An 8921-nucleotide genomic window follows, 5' to 3' on the forward strand; every position below is an offset into this window, starting at 1 on the left:
TAATCCAAGGTTAAAGATCATCTTGAATTGTAAGTGCTCGTGAGAGGCATGAACCATTGCAAGTTGCATCAGTGAGAGGGATTTAGTGTTTGAACCCATTAATGGAAAGCATCTGTACAACACCGGTTAGAGAATTAACTATATGTTAATTCTCTAATGCGAGGAAAAGAAACAAGTGACCGGAACTCCCTTTTTGTATGAGGAATCTGAGCCTAGTGATCTGAACTCCAAGAAACATCTTTTCTTTGTAGTTAAAATCAGTTACTATTTTTGGTTAGTTTAAATCTAAACCTTTTTTCATTCAAGCATCTTTATGTTTTCTTTTAAAGCTAACCTTGCAATGAAAAGGCACCAATTCAGCTTTGAATTAATATCATTTGTGAAGTGAAAACCCATCCCAGTGAACGATCCTAGAGTCACTATGCTATAGTAGCTTTGTCTTTGCTACCCTAGTATATGGTGTAATAGGTTATAAATTTTGTTGATTAATCCCTCAATCAAGGAGCACCAGCTGGACACAAATCAGCTGAGACACCAATTGGGCACGAATCAAATGGCGCCGTTGCCGGGGATCGAACCTCGAATCAAATGGTGCCATTGCCACTGCCACTGCTAGGGACGAATCAGATAGCAAGGTGAAAGCCATCCAGGAATGGGATCCACCAATCAAGGTACCTCAACTCAGATCTTTCCTTGGTTTAGTTAATTACTACCGGCAGTTCATAAAAGGTTATTCAGTAAGGGGCCGTTCCACTCACTGATCTTCTTAAGAAGAATAAGGCATGGGAATGGGACGAAAGGTGCCAACAAGCCTTTGAGGGTCTGAAGAAGGCTGTGTCTGAGGAGCCAGTGTTGGTACTACCCGACCACACCAAGGTCTTTGAGGTACACACAGATGCCTCAGACTTCGCTATTGGGGGAGTCCTTATGCAAGAAAGGCACCCAATCGCATTTGAGAGTCACAAGCTAAACGACACGAAGAGGCGTTACACGGTGCAAGAAAAAGAGATGACTGCCATCGTCCACTGCTTGCGCACTTGGAGGCATTATCTTCTAGGGTCTCACTCATAATGAAGACCGATAATGTTGCCACTAGCTACTTCCAGACACAGAAAAAGCTAAGTCCTAAACAAGCTAGGTGGCAAGACTTCCTGGCCGAGTTCGACTATACGCTGGAGTATAAGCTAGGAAGTGCTAATCATGTGGCCGACGCCCTAAGCCGCAAAGCTGAGTTAGCGTCCATAACGAGTCAGCTCCAAGGAGACATAATGGATCTTCTAAGGGAAGGACTGCAACATGATCCAGTGGCTAATAGCCTCATCACCCTGGCTTATGAAGGGAAGACTAAGCGGTTTTGAGTGGAGGATGGCCTACTCTACACCAAGGGGAGACGACTTTACGTGCCTAAGTGGGGAAACATAAGGCGGAATCTGATAAAGGAGTGTCATGACACCAAGTGGGCTGGGCACCCTAGGCAACGACGCACGAGGGCACTACTCGAGTCGGCTTATTACTGGCCTTAAATACGGGATGAGGTTGAGGCCTATGTGAGGACTTGTCTTGTGTGCCAACAAGACAAGGTGTAGCAACAACAACCTAGAGGTCTGTTGGAGCCACTACCTATAGCAGAGCTCCTATAGGACAGCGTCACCATGGACTTCATCATCGGGCTACCCAAGTCGGAGGACAACGGCTCTATCATAGTGATAGTGGACAGGTTCTCTAAGTATGCAACCTTCATAGCAGCCCCGACTGACTACACTATAGAAGAGACGGCGAGGCTATTCCTAAAGCACGTAGTCAAGTAATGGGGGTTGCCTAAGTTCATCATCAGTGATCGCAACCTGCGTTTCACTAGGAAGTTTTGGACAGAGCTCTTCAAGCTTATGGGTTCGGAGCTTCACTTCTCCACAAGCTTTCACCCACAGACGGATGGGCAGACTGAGAGGGTGAACGCCTTACTAGAGCTCTACCTAAGGCACTTCGTGAGTGCCAACCAAAAGGATTGGGCTAAGTTGCTAGACATAGCCCAGTTCTCATACAACCTGCAAAGGAGTGAGGCGACCAATAAAAGCCCATTCGAGCTAGCCACAGGGCAACAACCGCTAACTCCTCACACTCTAACGATTGGCTATACAGGGAGAAGTCCAGCGGCCTTCAAGTTCGCGAAAGGGTGGCACGAGCAAGCTGACATAGCACGCTCATACTTGGACAAGGCAGCTAAGAAAATGAAGAAGTGGGCTGACAAGAAGAGACGGCACATGAAGTACAAGGTCGGAGACATGGTGCTTGTCAAGCTCCTTCCTCAACAATTCAAATCCCTAAGGCCGGTGCATAAGGGCCTTGTGAAGAGGTATGAAGGACCATTCCCCATACTTGGGAAGGTTGGCAAGGTGTCCTACAGAGTTGAGCTACCACCAAGGTTGAAGATTCATCCTATCTTCCACATAAGCTGCTTGAAACCTTATCACGAAGACAAGGATGATCCGAGCCGAGGGTTGTCTAAGAGGGCACCTACAGCGATCGTGACCTCCTATGACAAGGAGGTGGAACACATCATTGCAGACCGAGTCATTAAGATACGAGGTGTACCTTCTGCTACGGAATACTTAGAGAAATGGAAGGGACTATCGGAGAGCGAGGCTAGCTGGGAGCCAGCAGATGCCCTATGGCAGTTCCAGAAGCAAATTCAGCGGTTCCGAGCAGAAGGCGCGACGAAGACGTCTCCAACTTAGGTGGGGGAGAGTATCACAAGCTGATTCAAATGAGTCTCTCCATGGGCTTATATAGAAGCAGGAAGCTTCTGGAGACTCCTAGAGTGGGAATAGTGTGGAAGGTTATAGAGAAGCCTAGAGGAATCCACACAATTCTACACTATGGTGGAAGGCATGAGAGGAGTCTAGGGCTTTCTAGAGAATTCCAGAAGTCTCTTGTATATACTTATACATAGGCTTATACCTAGAATGATGTAGGACATTCTAGAATATACTTGAGTTGTAAGGAACCCTCTAAGGTTCTAGAGAGTTCCCTTGGTGCCTATAAATAGGTGAGGGCCTCATTTGGCTAAGGCACCAAGCAAGTGAGTATCCAAGCACTTGTAAAGGTTTCCTTGAGTTAGTGAAAGCTTCCATTCTTTAAAGAATTGCCTACTAAGCTTTTTAAGCTTTTGAGTCGCGAGTGTCTTAGCCAAGCAAGCTAAGCATTAGGGAACAAGGCTGACTTAGCAAGATCAAGCGTCTTGACTTGCCTAAGTGTCGCACGAGCTTAGTGAACGACTAAGTCCGTAACATTAGGCCCACTTAGGCTCACTTAGGCCCATTTTGGCTTGCCTTGGCCTAGTTAGGTATACCTAGTCTTGCTTAGGTCACCTCTCAAGTAGGGTTGTATGGCTTGTATGACTAACACGTGTTTGATTTTTTTTTTTTATCTTTTTTTTTTATTCTTATTTTTTTAAAAAAATTAATCTTTTTATTATTATTGCATGCATTTAATAATTATATTTATTTTGTTTACCTTTTTTTTATTTACTTATTTAATAGAAAATTGCTTGAATTGCTTTGAATTGAAATATGCATTGGTTTCCTAATTAAATCATAGAATTACGTAATTTAGTCTTTCTTGTTTTTTCTTTTTCTTTTCTTTTTAATCTTCTTTTATTTTATTTATCAATCTCATGATTTTCATTAGTTTCTTTTCTTTTTTTTTAAACTTATTTTATTTTGTTTTGAATGAGGAAACGATTACACATATGAGAATAAAGAAGACAAGATACAAGATTTACAGCAGGAGATACAAGCACTCCACATCGCTATTGAATCACTGTGACTAAGGCCTAGATTTTCAGATGCTTAGGCGCTAGAAGCTGGGAAGATTGAAAGTTAGGGGTTTTTTTTTTTTTTTTTTTTGTGAGCTTGAAAGCATGGAGGCAGTGGTGGTCAACGCTGGTTCCAAGTTTCTCAAAGTTGGATTCACTATTCTAGATCAGGCTCCTTCCATGATAATTCCTCCCCAAATGAAACACACACTTGAAGATGGACCCTTGACAGACAGTTCGTTATTTGAGGGCATTACTGCTGATTTAGTTGTGCGAGGTTTTATTAGAGATTGGGATGCCATGGAAGATTTATTGAATCATGGAAGATTTTATTTACAGACCCACTTTCAACTCCCAAGGCTTTCAAGGAAAAATTGGTGCAATTGATGTTTGACATTTAATATCTCCGACTTTTATGCATCAGAGCAAGTAGTATTATCACTTCATGCTGTTGGACGAATCTGAGGCTGCATTGTTGATATTGGTCATGGGAAGATAGTTATTACACCAGTAATTGAAGGTGCAGTTCAACATATTGCCTCGAGAAGATTTCAAATTGGAGGTGTTGATTTGACAAAGTTGCTTGCTCGGGAACTTGATAAATCCAACCCAATAGTGAATCTCAACATAACTGACGTTGAGAGGTTAAAAGAGCAATATTCATGTTGTGCTGAAGATGAACTTGCTTATGAGAATATCCTTGATGTACACGGATGAATGGAGGAATATGCCAGGATGCACCCAAAATGGAAAAGAAACAATCAAAGGAGAAATTACAAGACAAGGCGCAGGGAACTGTCTGTATTGGTGGACAATCCCAATCCAAAATCAAGCGGTAGTTGCTTACATGCCTGCGATGGGCCACACACCCATACTTCCTCTTGTACTCCACCCTTACCCACCGCCATTGATCTCTACACTCTCATATCTCGTCTCATTCTTCACCAGAAAAATTATCTCTCCTCCCAGAAAATGTTTCCTGGCAGAGTTTTGCTTGCAACACTTTTGTTTTTCTTTGACAATTCAGTTGGGCGAGTCGTTCGCGCCCTTCAATATGTGGCCTGATCTTATTACAAAGAGCAAGGAATGTGGGACAGATGTTATCCAAGTTTATGTATTTTGGAATGGGCATGAGCCAGTGAGATGACAGTATAACTTTGAAGGAAGATATGATATTTTCAAGTTTGTGAAACTAGTGGGATCTAGTGGGTTGTATTTCCATCTCCGCATTGGTCTTATCTTTGTGCCAAATGGAATTTTGGGGGCTTCCCTTTGTGGCTATGTGATATCCCTGGTATAGAATTTAGAACAGACAATGCACCATTCAAGGATGAAATGCAGCGAGTTGTTAAAAAGATAACGGATCTGATGTAGAAGGAAATGTTTTTCTTTTGGCAAGGTGGTCCAATTATTATGTTGTCGATTGAGAATGAATATGGAATTGATGAAAGCTCATTTGGTCAGAGAGTGGAGGACTATGTAAATGGGCTGCTAGAATGGATCTTGAGATAGAATGTTGGGGTTTCTTAGGTTGTGTCAGAAAGTTGATGCTCCAATATTATTATGAATGCTTGCCACGGATTTTATTGTGAGGGTTTTTGGCCAAATTCAACAAAAAAACCCAAAATATGGACAAAGAATTAGGTTGGTTGGTCTAAGAACTGGAGTGGAAAGGACCCATGTTGAACTGCGAAGATCTTTATTATTCGGTTGCCCCATTTTTTCCAAACTGGCGGCACATCCCAAAACTATTACATGAATCACGGTGGTGCCAATTTTGGTAGAATAGCTAGTGGTCCATACATTACGACATCATGTGATTATGACACAGCTCTGGATGAATTTGGTAATCTGAACCAACCAAAACGAGGACATTTGAAGGGCCTCAGAACTATTTGAAGTGAATGAGAAGGAGTGCATAGGTATAAGGACGAAATATGAGCTATGTTCAGAGAAGAGAGAGTCTTGACCATGTTGTAATGACGCGGGTGATTAAGGCTCTCTGCGGGCTGGTGAGTTGTCTTCCCATGTTGGTGGAGTCAACGAGTAGGAGGAGGGCTGAAAATGGGAGTTTTCTCTTAGTAGAGAGGAAGATTGGTAGCACCAAAATGGGAAGAAGATGGGCAACACTAAAAATAGGATGGGAAGTCGGCTGCAAAAAGGATGAGAATGAGCAGGAGGGAAAAAGGAATTTTGGAGAGGAGCGGACACCGATTCTGATCGTGAGAAAGGTGCAATTACACCATTAGAAGAGGAGCATGAAAAAGTGCAGTCGGAGAAGAAAGAAAGGAATTCTTGAGATGAGCGGACACCGATTCTAATCGTGAGAAAGGTGCAGCCGCACCATTTAAAGAAAATTCCTAGCACGTGGAGAAGGCTCAGAAAGTTTGGTTTTACCGGAAAGAAGGCTTAGATGAAGCACGCATCTAGAAAAAAAAACGGCCACACCAAAGAAAGAACATTTTGAGCATGTGATAGAGAGTGGAAGAGACACAATTCAGCAAAGAAGAAAAGTGCAGTTACACCATTGGAGAGAGTGGAAGAAAGGTGCAGTCGCACCATTGGAGAGGGTGGAAGAAAGGTGCAGTCGCACCATTGACAGAAAATGAGAACGGCTTGGGTGAGATTGGAAAGGTTGGGTCAACACTTTTAGGGAGGCGATCAGCCCGTGTTTGAAAAGGCTCAGGGAGCTACTCTTTTGGGAAATCAGTAGATATTTTTAAGAAGCTCGGGCTACAAAGATGGCATCTCAAGAAGCTCACTAACCCAAAAATTTTACGGGTTGCAATCTCTTGGAATTAGGATACCATTTTGATACAGTAGTGGGAGGCACCACTAGGCGGATTTAGGCCGAGATTTTGAGAAGAAGAGGTTGTTGGTTTGGATATTTGGAGACGTTGTAACCGAGAGGAAAGAAATGGACCACACCACCACATCCTTAGCCACCAAAATGACCCACATACTGTCACTTAGGAGAGCAAAGAAGCATCATGCACTGTTGAATGTTCTGAAAGTCTAAGGCTGCTAGGTTTCCACTCTTTCTCCATGTTACATAGCCACGGATAATCCACCTAGAATGCCACTCATCTAGTCTTCATTCGCATACCTACCACTTTGAGAAAGACACAATCCACACCATTGCTCGGAAAGGTAAGTTTGAATTCCGTTCTATTTAAATCTTGATTTATTACATAAAGAAAAAGAAATTGTTGATTGCAATTGGGTTTAGTCTTTGATTCCTTATGTCAATTGATAGGGTTTGAATTTCCAGTTTCGAATTCATCAGATTATATTAGAGAGGTTTGAGTTTAATTTAGTTATGATTTTTATCCATTATATTGATTGGAGAAGCTTGAAACTTTGTTTTCATTTTGGTTTTGGTTCATCATGATAGTTGTATAAAACTTGATATTTGTTTAATTTTTGTTTGGATTCTTTATTTTATTTTCACTAAGTTAGAATTATGGTTGTCTAGGTTTTTCCCATTCTAGAGTCAATCTTCATTGATTTGATATCTCACATTTTAGTATTTCTTGTTGTTAATTTTCAATCTTCATGACAATGTATGGCCTTAATATTTTTTTTGAGCAAGTTTTTGTTGATATCTTCTTTTTAAGTTCATGATCTCAATATCTCTTGTTGTTATTTCCAATATTTCATGTTAACATTTAGTCTCAAAGATTTAGGATTAATTTATTAGTTTGATTGATTTTTGCCAATTGCTAAGTTGTCTATAATTCTAATTTTAGCTAAAAATCCATAATTATTAAGTTATTTAGAATTTTAGTTTTAGTTAAAATCTAGACCTGTTTTAAGTTATTAAGTTGCTAGTTTGATTTACCTTGCTAATTGTTTAGTGTTTAGAATTTCAGTTTTAGTTAAATCTTTGCATATTCAAGTTGATAATTTTCTTTAGTTTGATTGATTCTTATTTAATTCCTTACTTTCCAAAGTTTAATACATAATTGTTGATGTTGGCTTCCTTATATTTGATTGAATTGTTAATTCTCTTTATCTTTGACATTTATTTTATAGGCACCTTAGGGAATTCTTGAGTTTTAATTTTCTTTTAGAAAAAGTTTTTTATTAAATTGACATTTTGAGTCAAGTCAAATCTTCTTTTTTTAAAAATAAATTTTTCCATCATAAGTTTGGCTCCTTGATCCCAAATGAAAGGTAGCCAAAAAGAGAATCCAATCTAGCTTTTCTCTTATTTTCAAAACCCTCTTAAGTTAAAAATCAAAAATCTCTACTTTGTGTCTATTGATTGGGATTTAACAAATCTTTGGGTCTTTCTTTTACTTCCCTTAAAGCCATTTTAAAAAGCATTTAAATCACCAATAAAAGGTTTTAGAAAACATTCATTCTTGCTTTAGGCAAAGAACACACTTTCTATTAAAATTATGCAGCTCATTTCATTTAAGTTGCGTTTCTCCTTCGTTGTTTTTTTTTTAAATTTGGTTTTTATTCACATAGGTTTGGACTTGCACTCCCAAACTAATGGGGATACATAGGTAAAACTTACGGAAAGTAAATGGGTACTTGATGGAACCCCTACATAAGAAAATTCTTCAAAACTCTTCCTTGCTACCAATTTTCACTCGGCCACTGACCCTTTAGATTTAAAATTCATTTTAGCAACTTTAGAAATGTTTTAAAAAAATTTCTGAAGTTTGCATGATTTTCCTCACTTATTTAACATGAATTTAAAGTTTCATTTGAGTTAGAAAGCCATCTTAGAATAGAAGCTATAAACGAGTCTTTAAGGGGACTCAGTTTTCACCCAGTTCTAGACACCTGAGATCTTTCTATAAAAATAAAATAACAGATGACTTTTTAGATTTGATTTGATATTTTTCCTTAATTCTAGGCTTCTTGAAATTGATATTAGACATATAAATATTAAAAAATATATGCTTCTTTGAGGGAGATACGATTTTTCAAAGTCGTACTTACTGTGCATGATGGAATCTGGACATCTGATTAGTTGGAGCATTGAAAAAAATATTTTTAAGTATTACCCAACCCTTAATTTATTTTTCTCGTGATATAGACACCTTGAACGATGTATGTGATTTTTTGTATGAATGAATGTGATGTCTTATTA

At 39.6% G+C, this 8921-nt stretch overlaps 1 pseudogene; it reads left to right on the forward strand.

The window, feature by feature from the left end:
- Positions 1-3919: 3919 nt before the first annotated feature.
- LOC100247005 (actin-related protein 7-like) lies at positions 3920-4531 on the forward strand (annotated as a pseudogene).
- The last annotated feature ends 4390 nt before the right edge of the window (positions 4532-8921 follow it).

This window comes from Vitis vinifera, chromosome 8, assembly GCF_030704535.1.
Source record: "Vitis vinifera cultivar Pinot Noir 40024 chromosome 8, ASM3070453v1".
In the NCBI taxonomy this organism is placed as follows: domain Eukaryota; kingdom Viridiplantae; phylum Streptophyta; class Magnoliopsida; order Vitales; family Vitaceae; genus Vitis; species Vitis vinifera.